The sequence below is a fragment of the Mobula birostris genome, chromosome 10 (genome assembly GCF_030028105.1).
Source record: "Mobula birostris isolate sMobBir1 chromosome 10, sMobBir1.hap1, whole genome shotgun sequence".
NCBI classification, from domain to species: Eukaryota; Metazoa; Chordata; class Chondrichthyes; order Myliobatiformes; family Myliobatidae; genus Mobula; species Mobula birostris.
In genome coordinates, this window is record NC_092379.1 from 64348617 (window position 1) to 64364420 (window position 15804).

Sequence of the window (15804 nt, forward strand, 5' to 3'; positions counted from 1 at the left end):
AGATGTTCTCAATGGTGGGCAATTGGGTGCCGATAATCCGCTGGGCAGTTTTCACCACACACTGGAGTGCTTTGCGGTCCGATACAGGACAATTGCCATACCACACTGAGATGCAGTGGGTGAGTATGCTCTCAATGGTACAGCAGTAAAAGTCCATCGGTATCCTGGGACAGAGGTGAGTTTTCCTGATGCTCCGCAGGAAATAAAGGCACTGTTGCGCCTTTTTGATCAGGATGGAGGAGTTCAGGGACCAGGTGAGATCCTCAGACATGTGGACACCAAGGAATTTGAAGCTTGATACACGCTCCACTACAGTTCCGTTGATGTAGATGGGGTCATGAGTGTGACTCCTGGCGTGCCTGAAGTCCACAATGATCTCCTTGGTCTTCTGGGTGTTAAGGGCCAGATAGTTGTCAGCACACCTCGCAGCCAGGTGCTGGACCTCCTCCCTGTAGGCCGTCTTGTCATCCCCCCTTATCAGACCAACCACCATGGTGTCATCTGCGAACTTGATTATGGAGTTAGAACCATGTACAGGAACGCAGTCATAGGTGAAAAGAGAGTACACAAGAGGGCTCAGCACACAGCCTTGAGGCACGTCAGTGTTCAGGGTGAGAGTGGAGGAGGAATCCATGGTTAGGGTGAGATGCATCCCTGATAATGCTGGTCTCACTTAACTGATTGGGGTCTGTTAGTCAGAAAGCCCAAGGTCCAATTGCAGAGGGATATGCTGATACCAAGCTGGCGAAGTTTGGTGATCAGCTTGGAGGGGATCACAGTATTGAATGCCAAACTAAAATCAATGAACGGCATTCTGACGTACGAGTTGGGGCTGTCCAGGTGGGTCAGGGCAGAGTGAAGTGCCATGGAGATGGCATCCTCTGTTGACCTGTTGGTGCGATAGGCAAATTGATAGGGGTCCAGAGTAGAGGGCAGACGGGATTTCAGATGTGATAGGACCAGTCTCTCAAAGCACTTTGCAATGACGGGGGTGAGTGCAACTGGATAGAAGTTCAGTATTAAAAAATAAGTAATGCAAAAAAGGAAGCCATAAAAAATATAGTACGGTAGTGTACATGGGTTCATTGTCTATTCAGAAGTTTGATATCAGAGGGGAAAACCTTTCCTAAACTGCTGAGTGTGTCTTCAAGCTCCTGTACCACCACCTTGATGGTAGCAATAGGAAGAGGGCATGTCCTGGACGATGGGGGTCTTTTAAAGATTGTTGTTTTTTTTTTTGAAGCATCGCTTTCTGAAGATGTCCTCTGTGCTGGGGAGGCTAGTTTTCCATGATGGACCTGACTAGCACCTTTCTGTAGCTTTTTCAGATCCTGTTCAGTGGCCCCTTATACCAAAGGTTATGCAGCCAATTAGAATGTTCTCCAGGGTGCATCTGTAGAAATTTGCAAGCATCTTTGGTGACATACCAAATCTCCTCAAACTACTGAAATATAGCCACTACTGTGCCTTCTTTATAATAGCATCAATTGGCAGTCAGTGTGGATCAGAAATAACATCAATGCACAATCACAGCAGATTGCATATAACATCTCCTCCTCGCTGACAATCAACACTGGCACACCTCACTCTCATTATTGGGCCTTCAGGTTTTTGGGTTTGGTCATTGGGCTTCAACAGCCAGAGTTTTAACTGACCTTTAAACTTCAGTATTGGTATAGGCGTCTGGATTAGCCCATGATGGGATGCCAAACTCAAGGCCACGAACTTCAGGCTTGCTGATTTACCAGCCTTTGTGCCTCCTGTTCACAGGGACATCCGATCTGAGGACCCACATTCGTGGATGTCTGAGTGGAATATTAAGCAGAACTTCACTACTGTTTCTAGAAGTACCGTATGTCAGGATCCTGTCACTTTTACTTGAGATGATGAGTGTGCCCTTGGATTAAAACTTAATTCTAAAGATTGATCTCTCTTTGTAGCACATCCTCAGTACTGCTCTTGGGTATCATGCTGATTCTTCTCTCTCTAGATTAGACTGACCCTTGGGATGCATGGTGATTTGCAGCCACTCCATAGGTTCTGAACTGGCTGATGTGGCCAACGTGGGGCTGGCAGTCTCCATTCCATTGTGCAGAAGGTTCATAACAATGGGCAGGTTTGGAGTTGTTGCACTCTACCATTTACAGTGTTTCTGTTTGTTCTCAGTATAGAGTTTTGAGTTTCCCATTGACTTCCATTACATTTTGATGCTGTGAACCAGGGATTCCTGAAAGTTGATGGGGATATTTATCTTCTTTAAACGAAGCTCTGTATATAGCCTTTTTTATGCCAGGAAACACTACCATTAACTGAGGGGTCCATGGAGCCAGGTTGGGAATTCCTGGTCTACATGGTACTATGTTGCCATAATGCGGTCCATGCTGGTTTCAGATTGGTGTCATGCCTGTATCGACACTGGCTGGATGTAATCAGGATGTTACTTGAGAGGTTGACCTGGTAGAGGGGGTTGATATTTGTTCACCTATTCTACCAATGCATTTGGAAGATATTGTGGAGGCAACATTGGTATTTAACTAGCTTTTGAAGTGCTTGCTCTAGGTTGCCCATGTCACAGAAGTACATAGGAAAATCGGGATCATTGTTGCTTGGTTTCCCATAAACTTTGTACAGGTTTAAGGTCTTAGTGTTCGTGCACATTTTTCTGAGACACTCAGGGACATTGCCTGAGGATGGAAGGCAATGATGAAATTCACGATTAGCATCTGCCTTTGTTGAGAAATGGGGAGCGAGCATATTTTTTCAAGGTTTTGCCTTGGTCCTTTGTTCTTGGGAAGTGCTATGCATCAGGAGGAAGTTAATAGAGGACCTTTGGTTTGATATTCCTTTAAATGCATCATTGAATGGGTGAATGATAGAGCTCCTCCAATGTTGAGCATACTGAAGTTTTGTCTCTTATTACAGCTCAACGACTGGTTGACATGATCTTCGTCCTGTAGTAGAGGCAACACAAGCTGAATGGTTTCTTTTTAGCCTGTAGATTAAATCCTGTCTAGCAAAGAGATAGTTGGAAGTGAGGTGTAGTATTGTGGCAAGTAAAACAGAGCCTTCCCTTCCTTGATGCTAATCTGAATGAAGATTGGGCGTCCTGTGGACCTTTTAACACAGGACGGTACAAGACCAAACAGGCTATATTGTGCTGATCCACACTAAATGGTCTGCTCCTGTTCATCATTCATATCCTTCTATTCTTGTCGTGTTTATCTAAATAGGTTCTTGATTAGTCAGAGTGTGAAGGGCTATAGGAGAAAGCAGGAAATTGAGGTTGAAAGGGGAAAATGAATCATCCGTGATGAAGTGGTGGAGCAGACTCAATGGGCCAAATGGCCTAATTCTGCACCCATATTTTATGGTCCTGTGCTTTAGAAACCTCTTAAACTCTACCAAACTGCCTGATTCCACTACTACATCTAGTAACCCTCCCTAGGCACTTATTGCTGTGTTTTTTAAAAAAAAACAAGAAAATTGTCCCTCATGTCCCCACCTTTAACTTTAAAATACTGTCCTCTGGTGTTTGACATTTCTACCCTGTGCAACAGATTCCGACTGTCTACCTTATCTATACCCCTCATAATTTTTAAAACCTCTTATCAGGTCTACCCTTGGCCTCCGATTCTCTCTGGAGAACAATCCAAGTTTATCCCACTTGTCTGTAGCTCATGTCCCCAAATGAGTCAGCATCCTGGTAAACTACTTCTGCATCTCTTCCACAGTCTGCATATCATTCCTATAATGGGGCAACCAGGTCTGCACATTATGCTCCCAGTGTCGTCTGACTGAAGTTTTATACAACTTCAGCATGCCTTCCTTATTCTTATACTCAATATTCCTATCGATGAAGACAAGCATTCTATGTACCTTCTCTACCACCTTATCTGCTTGCATAGGCTCTTTCAGTGAATTATGTACCTGGACTCCAAGATTCCACTGTGCCTCTATTTAATCAACCTACTGTTAACTGTATAATCAAGTACCATTAACCGTATACCTGGGCCTCAAGGTTCCTCTGTTGTGCCTTTAATCAATCTACCGTTAACAGTACTTTCTCCTTCCATTTAAACTCTCAAAGTGCAATACTTCACACTTACCTGGAGTAGACTCCATCTGCCACTTCTCTGCCCATAGCTGTAATTGATCTACTGTATATCTCACTGTATTCTTTGATAATCTGACGTCGTCCACAGCTCCACCAATTTTGATGTCACCTGCGAATTTGCAAATCCACTCATCTTCATTTTCACCCAAATCATTGATATATAGCTAAGCCACTTCTGAGTCCAAGCACCTTATCAAATGCCTTACTGAAGTCCATGTAGATAATGTCCACTGCCTTGCCCTTAGCAGCACCTCTGTCTGCTCCACAAAAAAACTCAATCAAGTTTGTAAGGCATGACCTGTTCTGGCAGTTATACTGACTGATCCTAAGCAGGCTATGACTTTCTAAATCTGCATAAATCCTATTCCTCTGTATTCTCTCCAGTAGCTTTCCCATCACTGACATGAGGCTCATTGACCTTCAATAACTTGAATTGTCCCCATTTTCCCTTCTTGAACAGAGGCACAATATTTGCTTCTCCCCAGTCATCTGGAACCTCGCCTATTGCTGGTGAGAACATAGAGATCCTTGTTAAAGCCCCATTGAGATGGAGACGTAATGTAAAGATTTTTACTCATGTATGTGAAGGATGTAAGAAATAAAGTCAATTCAATTAATTCAATCTCTTCATTTGGCTTATTTCAGTACTCTGGAATAAATGCTATCGGATGCTGGGAAGTTGTTCACCCTAGTGATTTTTGGCAAGCCCAGTTTAAAATATCCCTGCACATTGGCATGTCTCACTCTGTTTCCACTATCCACTGAGTTCTTCTTGGTAAATACCAATGTAAAGGCATTAACAATAACTCTCTAGGTTTTATGTAGACACCCAAGAGGTATAGCATTTGACTTGTAAGATGAAAACTTTCTAGGTAAGTGCTCCCAGGTGCATTCCACCGAATTGTCAACTTGTATCATTGTGCTTAAGACCCTGTGTATGGCCTGAATCCATAATTTTGTCTTGGGCTGTGGGTGCATAAATCTTTTCAAAGGTAACATTGACTTTGGGTCTTGTTAAGCTAACGTAATATCCATTATTTGCTGAAGCTGTGTCTGTGATGGTGTTAATTCTGCATGGGTTGTTTTTGACAGAGGATGTGATCAAGCTGAGTTTTATGAGGGTTGCACGGTCAAATTAAAAAAAAAAATTGGGTGCCAAAACATTTACAATCTAGTGTTTTGGAAGAGTGCTTGCTGTTGGAATATTGGAAACATGGTATTAGAAACATAGAAAACCTACAGCACAATACAGGCCCTTTGGCCTACAAAGCTGTGCAGAACATGTCCCTACCTGAGGACTACCGAGGCTTTACCCATAGCCCTCTATTTTTCTAAACTCCATGTAGCCATACAGGAGTCTCTTAAAAGACCCTACCATTTCCGCCTCCACTGCTGCTGCCGGCAGCCCATTCCACACACTCACCACTCTCTGCGTAAAAAAAAAAAACACTTACCTCTGACATGTCCTCTGTACCTGCTTCCAAGCACCTTAAAACTATGCCCTCTTGTGTTAGCCATTTCAGCCCTGGGGAAAAGCCTCTGACTATCCACACGATCAATGCCTCTCATTATCTTGTACACCTCTATCAGGTCACCTCTCATCCTACTTCGCTCCAAGGAGAAAAGACTGAGTTCATTCAATCTATTCTCATAAGGCACGCTCCCCAATCCAGGCAACATCGTTGTAAATCTCCTCTGCACCCTTTCTATGGTTTCCACGTCCTTCCTGTAGTGAGGTGACCAGAAATGAGCACAGTACTCCAAGTGGGGTCTGAACAGGGTCCTATATAGCTGCAACATTACCTCTCAGCTTTTAAACTCAATCCCACGATTGATGAAGGCCAATGCACCGTATGCGTTCTTGACCGCAGAGTCAACCTGTGCAGCAGCTTTTAGTGTCCTATGGACTTGGACCCCAAGATCCCTCTGATCCTCCACACTGCCAAGTCTTACCATTAATGTTATATTCTGCCATCATATTTGACCTACCAAAATGAACCACCTCACACTTATTTGGGTTGAATGCCATCTGCCACTTTTCAGCCCAGTTTTGCATTCTATCAATGTCCTGCTGTAACCTCTGACAGCCCTCCACACTAACCACAACACCCTCTTTGATGATGGAAAGATCATTGCCAGAGGCTCAGCAATCTCCTCCCTCGCTTCCCACAGTAGCCTGGGGTACATCCCATCTGGTCCCGGTGACTTAGCCAACTTGATGCTTTCCAAAAGCTCTAGCACGTCCTCTTCCTTAATATCTACATGCTCAAGCTTTTCAGTCCACTGCAAGTCATCCCTACAATCGCCAAGATCCTTTTCCGTAGTGAATACTGAAGCAAAGTATTCATTAAGTACCTCTGCTATTTCCTCTGGTTTCATACACACTTTTCCACTGTCACACTTGATTGGTCCTATTCTCTCACGTCTTATCCTCTTGCTCTTCACATATTTGTAGAATGCCTTGGGGTTTTCCTTAATCCTGTCTGCCAAGGCCTTCTCATGGCCCCTTCTGGCTCTCCTAATTTCATTCTTCAGCTCCTTCCTGCTAGCCTTATAATCTTCTAGATTCCTATCATTACCTAATTTTTTGAACCTTTCGTAAGTTCTTCTTGACTAGATTTACAACAGCCTTCGTACACCATGGATCTTGTACCCTACCATCCTTTCCAGGTCTCATTGGAACGTGCCTACTCAGAACCCCATGCGAATATCCCCTGATCATTTGCCACATTCCTTCTGTACGATTCCCTGAGAACATCTGTTTCCAATTTATGCTTCCAAGTTCCTGCCTGATGGCCTCATATTTCCCCTTACTCCAATCAAACGTTTCTCTAACTTGTCTGTTCCTATCCCTCTCCACTGCTCTGGTAAAGGAGATAGAATTATGATCACTATCTCCAAAATGCTCTCCCACTGAGAGACCTGACACCTGACCAGGTTCATTTCCCAATACCAGATCAAGTACAGCCTCTCCTCTTGTAGGCTATACATATTGTGTCAAGAAACCTTCCTAAACACACCTAACAAATTCTACCCCATCTGAACCCCTCACTCTAGGGAGATGCCAATCAATATTTGGGAAATTAAAATCTCCCACCACAACAACCCTGTTATTATTACTCCTTTCCAGAATTTGTCTCCCTATCTGCTCCTTAATGTCCCTGTTACTATTGGGTGGTCTATAAAAAAAACAACCAGTGGAGTTTTTGACCCCTTCCTACTTCCACCCACAGAGACTCCATAGACAACCCCTCCATGACTTCCTCCTTTTCTGCAGCTGTGACACTATCTCTGATCAACAGTGCCACGCCCCCACCTCTTTTGCCTCCCACCCTGTCCTATCTGAAGCCTGGCACTTGGAAGTAGCAATTCCTGCCCCTGCACCATCCAAGTCTTTGTAATGGCCACAACATCATAGCTCCAAGTGCTGATCCATTCTCTAAGCTCATGCACTTTGTTCATAATACTCCTCACATTAAAATAGACACATCTCAGACCATCAGTCTGAGTGTGTCCCTTCTCTATCACCTGCCTATCCTCCCTTTCGCACTGTCTCCAAGCTTTCTCTATTTGTGAGCCAACCTCCCTTTCCTCCATCACCAGTTCATTTCCCACCCCCTAGCAATTCTGGTTTAAACCCTCCCCAATAGCCTTCGCAAACCTCCCCGCCAAGATATTGGTCCCCCTCGGATTCAAGTGCAACCCATCCTTTTTGTACAGGTCACGCCTGCCCCAGAAGAGGTCCCAATGATCCAGAAATCTGAATCCCTGCCCCCTGCTCCAATCCCTCAGCCATGCACTTATCCTCCACCTCATTCTATTCCTATACTCACTGTCACGTGACACAGGCAGTAATCCCGAGATGACTACCTTTGAGGTCCTGCTTCTCAACTTCCTTCCTAACTTCCTGTAGTCTGCTTTCAGGACATCCTTTTCCTGCCTATGTCTTTGGTACCAATATGTACCACGACCCCTGGCTGTTCTCCTTCCCACTTCGTGGTCGCGATCAGAAACATCCCGGACCCTTGCACCTGAGAGGCAAACAACCATCCGCGTTTCTTTCCTGTGTCCACAGAATTGCCTGTCTGACCCCCTGACTATCGAGTCCCCTATCACTGCTGCCATCCTCTTCCTTTCCCTACCCTTCTGAGCCACAGGGCCAGACACTGTGCCAGAGGCGCAACCACTGTTGCTTCCCCCCGGTAGGCCGTCTCTCCCAACAGTACTCAAGCAAGAGTACTTATTGTTAAGGGGGACACCCACTGGGGTACTCTCTAGTACCTGCTTCTAGCCCTTCCCTCTCCTGACTATTCCCCTCTTCTCTGTCTCCTGTGGTCCCGGGGTGACGGGCTCCTCTTTATCATCTCCTCACTCTCCCTGACCAGATGAAGGTCATCGAGCTTTAGCTCCAGTTCCCTAATGTGGTCTCTTAAAGAGCTGCAGCTCAACGTACCTGGTGCAGATGTGGTCGTCCAGGAGGCCAGTAGTCTCCAGGACCTCCCACATCTGACGCTGAGCACAGAAAACTGGGCTCACACACGTACTTTGTCTTTATTTTAAACAGATAACCTACCTTGCCTCGACACCTTATCACCTAAGCCCCGTTGAGCCAAAGTCTTCCTGCTCTGTCTCCCGCTACTCCGTTGCCTGCTCTGTAAATCTGTCTTCTTTTTAAACTCTTCCCACTGTTCTTACTGGGTGACCTTCATGCGGTTGCACAGTCGTGCCCTGTTCAACCCACTGAAGAAAAAAAACCGTCACCTGTTGAACTCTGCTCGGTTTTAAACTCTTACTGCTGTTCTCACTGGCCGACCTCCAAGCGCTTGCGCATTCGTGCCCCGTTCAAACTGCTGAAGAAATAACCTGTATTGAGACACACAAAATCCAATGATATGTTTCAGTGATGTTGTTTTGGGGGAATATTCACCAGGAGGGAAAAGAGTACACTGTGGTGCTTTGTAGAAATTTTAATATTCATGTGAAAGGCCTTCTGTAAAGTCTGATCCAAATCATGACACCTTGGGCAGTAAAATGCTTCCCAAATCTTGCATTAGCCGAGATTCTGTGCAAAAATCTTTTGAAATGAGAGTTGAATTCACAATCTACCATCTCGAGATGAGTTGTTGTTTATTACTATGCGATACAGTGGTTCTGGTTATTTGAGCCATTGGCTAATCGGGGCGGCTACTTATTTGGGTAAACACTTAAAGAACAAAAGCTAATCAAGAAAATAGCAAGGGTTTACTGCATCTATTTGGGACAGGAGATTGTTGCCGAGCAGTTTCTAACTAGCGCCAGTCGCATGCACTTGTGTGGCTATTAGAATTACACTGTGTTTAGAGCAAACAATTTTTAAATAGCATCAGTTGCATATGTTTCTGTTCAAGAAGCAGTGATTTGTGTCACTGATAGTTGGCAAGAAATAAGTAGCAAGACAATTCAGAACTGTTTTGCTCACTGCGATTTCAAGCATTCAGGCTTGAAAATGACAGAAATGGCCAGGAGTGAAAATGAAGCAATTTCATGACTTCATGATAGGAACTACAAAGAATGTGAAGGTATGAACAATAATCTTGAACATTACAATGAAAATGAAGACTTAGAGGATGCAATTGTTAAAACATTGTAAAAAAGTAGTCCATTATCTGCACTAGATGTCTGCACTGATCTTGTTCATTTACAGTAAATCAAAAGAACACGGCAGCATACTCTGGGCGAATTCCTCTGCCGATAATTATTAGGAACTAAGACACAGTTTTATAGTACTATAGTGGTATTGGTAGTGCTTCAATTTTGTTCTGTACTTCAATTAAATACATAACTTGTTACTCAGTTAAACTGTAGTTTATCTTTTTGATATCTTTTGAACTATTTCCATGAAACTTCGGCTGTTAGGGCAGCTGCTTAATTGGGCCAAAATGTATTAGTCTGGATGTATCCCAATTAACCGGAATCCACTGTGTTCTCAAAATGAGTTACTGGAACTTGTACTTCAGCAACTGTTAACCACACTTTCTAAATAACTCCACAATAATTGATACTTTGTTCTTCATCAAAAATAGGTTGGCCCCTCCCTGAGCTTGCCAGAACACTGGTGTTTTGGAGCTTCTCTACCAAATTAATCTTGAGTGTGACTTTTAATTCCTACACAGTTAAAGAATTTCCTTCCTCTCTGTGACCGCTTGTTTGAAGTGACATTTGGCTGCACCACACAGTGTTTGTAAGCAGTGGTTTGATACCTTTCAATTTCCACGGTTTCTCCTGTCAAAGTTTCCATTTTGTCAGGAGTGCAGCAGACCAGGAAAAAGTATTCGTATTCTTGTATATCTTTTGGTAACTTATCCATTTCACAACTTAATGAGTAGTATGTATAGCCAGAAATGAGCATACGAGTCCTCACCAAGCTGTGGATGGCCAACTTGTATACAGCCTGTAAATTCCTACACAGATTGGAAAATGGGGATAGCACTAACTACTTGGAACGTACAGATCCAGGTCGGGTAGAGGATCAAAGTGATTTCAGAGTACAATATACCAATCACTGAAAGTTGTGCCACAGATTATAGAAGCTGTTTTTTTAAAAAAGTGTATCAAACCCTTGTACTACTTTCTAAAAAAGTAGAATTGAAAGGTAGTAGAGTTGTATAACTGTGCATACAGTTTTGTCTCATTTTTATAAAATGACAGTGGAGAGATGGAGGAGGTGGTAGAGTTGGAGAATATTTACAAAGATAAGGCTTGAAATCTAAAGGGATTGAGGATTTTTTTCCTCTCTTGAAAAGGGTGTCCTAGTTCCTTAAGATTCTGTTTTATGTGTGTGTGGGACAGAACAAGCTTATTGGTACTATCCAATTGGACTATCAAACACGCTGCTAGGGTGTTTGACCCTCTCTGTTAAGGGTGCAACCCAACTAAGTTGTACAAATCACAGCTATCCCAGGAATTTTTCCAGTGCCTCGGAAGACCCAAGCTGACCCTCTACCACCATTTCTTCAGCTGTGCATTCATCTGCATTGTTTTCCTATTTCTGAATTTACTACCATGTGACAGAGAAAAATGATGTGATTACTGAATTTTGAGTTTCTTCTTGATATTCTATTTCTTTAGATCCCAAAATCTGCCATCAGGACCGCTTTCCTTTTCTACTGATGTCATTGATACAGATGTGGGCCATGATCTCCAGTTGTTCACATTCTCCTTTGGAATTTTTCTGTGTCAACAGACACAGAAAATCTTCCTGCCCCTGTAACCATAAAATCTCCAATCACTTTAACGCTCTCCTAGTCATCTTATGCTTCTTCCCCCTCTCCCCATACAGTTGAGCCACTTAGGTGCCATAGTCCTGGCTCTTCTGCTCCTTGGAAGAATAATGTTAAAAATGAAAAATCTGGTAGTGAGATTGATTAGGATGATTCCTGCACTACATGCCTCTTCCTCCTGCTTGCATCAATCCCTGTCTTTCTGCTCCAGTTTAAGTTTTGATGTGACCATATCTCTAAATGTGCTATCCACAAAGTTCTCAGCCTAATATATGTTCTTCTACGGCCTAATATATGTTTTTCCATTGAGAATGGGGGAGAATCAAACAAGAGGACATGAGTTGAGAGTTAAAGGGCAAAAGTTTAGAGGTAACATGAGGGGGAACTTCTTTACTCAGAGAGTGGTAGCTGTGTGGAACGGGCTTCCAGCAGAAGTGGTTGAGGCAGGTTCAATGTTGTTGTTTAAAGTTAAACTGGACAGCTATATGGACAGGAAAGGAATGGAGGGTTATGGGCTGAGTGCAGGTCGGTGAGAGTAAGAGTTTGGCACGGACTAGAAGGGCCGAGATGGCCTGTTTCCGTGCTGTAATTGTTATATGGTTATGTGGATAGTTACTCCAAATCTAAAATCTGAAGCTCAAAGCTGCTGCAGCAGGAAATACTTACTGAACATGCTGTTGCCTGTGGAAGCATCTGTAATCAGAATCAGGTTTAATATCACCAGCATGTGACGTGAAATTTGTTAACTTAGCAGCAGCAGTTCAATATAGCAGAGAAAAAAATAATTATAATAATAAACAAGTAATTATGTATATTGAATAGATTAAAAAATGTAAAAACAGAAATACTGTATTTTTTTTTAAAGTGAGGTAGTGTCCAAAGATTCAATGTCCATTTAGGAATCAGATGGTGGAGGGGAAGAAGCTATTCCTGAATCGCTAAGTGCGTGCCTTTCAGCTTCTGTACCCCCTACCTGATGGTAACAGTGAGAAAAGGGCATGCCCTGAGTGCTGGAGGTCCTTAATAATGGACGCTGCCTTTCTGAGACACCGCTCCGTGAAGATGTCCTGAGTACTTTGTAGGCTCATGCCCATTTTGGAGCTGACTAGATGTACAACCTTCTGCAGCTTCTTTCAGTCCTGTGCAGTAGCCCCTCCATACCAGACAGTGATGCAGTCTGTCAGAATGCTCTCCACAGTACATCTATAGAAGTTTTTGAGTGTATTTCCACTTGGTGCAGGGTGTGCATTCCATTTGATTGGACTGACCTACCATGCCTCACTCATTAATGATGTATAAACTGAAACACTATCAGTGATGACTTGCCACCCTGTTAGCTGACTTGGGGAGCCTTGTAATATTGTTGAACCATTGGCCAGTATTAAGATTTTCCCACAAACCCTGCATACCTTATCACCAAAGCTCTCATTCTGAAGATTGATACAGAGAGAATGTTTCCACTTATGGAGAAGATCAAGAATTCAATAGGAATTTGGGAGAAACTTTGCTCACTTACGAGAGAGATTGTGGAACTCGGGGAGTGGTGGAATGAAATGGGGTAGGTACATTTCAAGGAGAGACTGGATAAGTATCTGAGAGAGGAGGGAATAGAGGGTTAGACTGATAGATAAGGAAAAAAGACAAGGAACTAAGTGATGGACAGATGGTGGAATGAATTGGGTTGAATAGCCTGTTTCTGTCATAACTGGTGACTTTGCGTGTGCTCTCCCGAGCAAACTGCCCTCTCCACTATCCTATACCCGAGAAACCCTTCTAAACCTCCAATTTAGTAAGATCAAGATCAACAACACCCTGGCGAAGCTACTGACCCGGCTGGAGACACCGAGCCAGAACTGCTTCTTAAACTCCGGACCGCACCTGGACCCGACCAACGAGGCCCACCACATTCCCGGAGACCCGCGGTCTGCTACCGTGCTGGAGCACTTGGAGACACGGCCCATTCCGACCAGCACCCCTCTGGAGCAGACGACCACACAGAAGTGACGGCGGAGACCTCAAGGTGCCCCAGACGCTTCCCCGGAACGACCACTGTAAAGCCCCGTTGGTGGCCATCCACAGCTGCTGGAAGTGAGGCCTTCGCCACTCACCTCGGAAATCGAGCCGGAGGCTTGGCTGGAGCGGAGGCCTCCGAAACTGTGACTCGGCTTAAGGACTTATTTCAGCAAGGAGCCCGGCCATCTGGGATTAAGTGTCGGCTTCGGGGCCCGACCCGATCGACAGCCCGGGCCTCCGGCAGCCGGAAGTGGCAGCGGAGCCTCCCCCGTCACTCGGCCCGACCTGGAGCACATGATGACGCGACCCGCCAATTGATTCCCGCGGGACACGTCCACCTACCTCAAAGAGCTGACAACAGCACACTGCATCGATGGAAACCTGGAAAGATGCACTATTTACTGAGTAAGAGCGGGAAAAGAGCTGGGCTGCTGGTCAGATTGAAGCTGAGGGGCTTCAGGGTCCCTATGCCCACCATCCTACTAGCTAATGTGCAAGCCATAGAGAACAAGGTGGATGATCTTAAAGGGAGACTCACCTACTGCAGGGAGATGCAGAACTGCTGTGTATTCTGTTTCACCGAGACCTGGCTCTCCCCTGCCACCCCTGACTGTACCATCCGACCGGAGGGATTTTCGATCCATCGGATGGACCGCACGATGTCTTCGGGCAAGACGAGGGGAGGTGGTGTCTGCCTACTGATCAACACTGGGTAGTGCTCAGACACAGTGGCACTGACAAGCTCCTGCAGCCCGGACCTGGAAGACCTGTCGGTGAAGTGTCGTCCCTACTATCTGCCACGGGAATTCACCTCGGTCATACTGACAGCGGTCTACATTCCCTCCCAGGCGGATGTGGAGTGTGCTCTGAACATACTGTGTGCCAACATCAGTGAACTTGAGACCAGGTATCTGGAGGCTTTGCTCATTACAGCTGGGGACTTTAACCAGGCCAACCCCAGAAAGACACTGCCAAAGTTATACCAACCTGTCTTCTGCCCCACTAGAGGCCCAAATATACTTGACCACTGCTACACAGCAGTCAAGGATGCCTACCGTTCTGTCCCACGACCTTACTTCGGAAAATCGGACCATAGGGCTGTACTCCTCCTCCCAACTTACAAACAGAAACTGAAGCAGGAGGTCATGGTGTCAAAAGTAGTGTCGTGTTGGACAGAGAAAACAGATGAGGTCCTCTGTGACTGCTTTGAATCGGTGGACTGGTTAGTATTCAAGGACTCGGCAGCTAACCTCGAGTATGCCTCAGCTGTCACGGACTTTATTTGGAAATGCACAGAGGACTGTGTGTCTCGCAAGATGATCCGGGTACTCCCTAACTCGAAACCTTGGATGAATTTTGAGGTCAAGTGCCTTTTAAAGGCTAGAGCTGTGGCTTTTAGGTCCGGGGATACCAGTCGCTACACAGAATCCAGACGTGAACTCCAGAAAGCCATTAAGGGTGCCAAGAGACAATATCGAGCCAAATTGGAAGCCCAGGCTAACCAGAGAGATGCCAGTAGACTATGGCATGGTCTAAATGAGATCACTGGGTGCAAAGAAAAGGTTGGGAATATCAATAACTGTGGCACTTCTCTTTCTGACGAACTTAACGTATTCTATGCAAGATTCGAACGGAAGAGGAGCGTCCCACTCCCTCCAGATGAACCAGACCTGGTGGCATCGAGATTCATGATCACCGAGGAGGATGTTAGAAGGGCCTTTCTGAAGATAAATTCAAGGAAGGCAACAGGCCCAGATGGCGTCCCAGGACAGGTTCTCTGGGCCTGTGCAAGCGAGCTAGCTGGAGTGTTTGCTGACATCTTCAACTGCTCCTTGCTTCAGTCTAAGATCCCCTTGTGTTTTAAGAAGGCAACAATAATCCCAGTGCCCAAGAAGAGCAAGGTGGCATGCCTGAATGATTATCGACCTGTGGCTCTGACATCAATTGCTATGAAGTGCTTCAAGATTGGTTATGGCACACATCAACCACAGCCTACCGGTCAACTTCGACACTTTGCAATTTGCCTACCGGAGCAACTGGTCAATGGCAGATGCCAAATCTCTGGCCCTACATTCCTCCTTAGAACACCTGGAGAATAAAGACGCATACATAAGGCTCCTTTTCATTGACTACAGCTCTGCCTTTAATACCATCATTCCAAATAAACTGATTCCTAAGCTCCGGAACCTGGGTCTTAGCACTCAGATCTGCAGCTGGATCTTCAACTTCCTCACAGACAGGACCCAGGCTGTAAAAGTAGGGGACAAGCTCTCCTCTACAATCACTCTAAGCACCGGTGCCCCACAAGGCTGTGTACTCAGCCCCCTGCTGAACTCACTGTACACCCATGATTGTGTAGCCAAGTTTGCATCAAACTCACCAATATATAAGTTTGCTGATGACACAACAATTGTAGGC

At 45.0% G+C, this 15804-nt stretch overlaps 1 protein-coding gene across 3 annotated transcripts in view; it reads left to right on the forward strand.

Annotated features, from left to right (window-relative positions):
* The window catches only part of LOC140204071 (plastin-3-like), a 146838-nt gene that overhangs the window by 8205 nt on the left and 122829 nt on the right, over nucleotides 1–15804 (forward strand). Inside the window, exon 1 of one of the 3 annotated variants that reach the window (XM_072270367.1) lies at nucleotides 2098–2116. The exons of the other annotated variants lie outside the window; for them this stretch is intronic. The gene's annotated coding sequence lies outside the window, so the exon portion shown is untranslated. Of the gene's footprint in view, nucleotides 1–2097; nucleotides 2117–15804 lie in introns of those variants that run through there. 3 annotated transcript variants of the gene reach the window in all.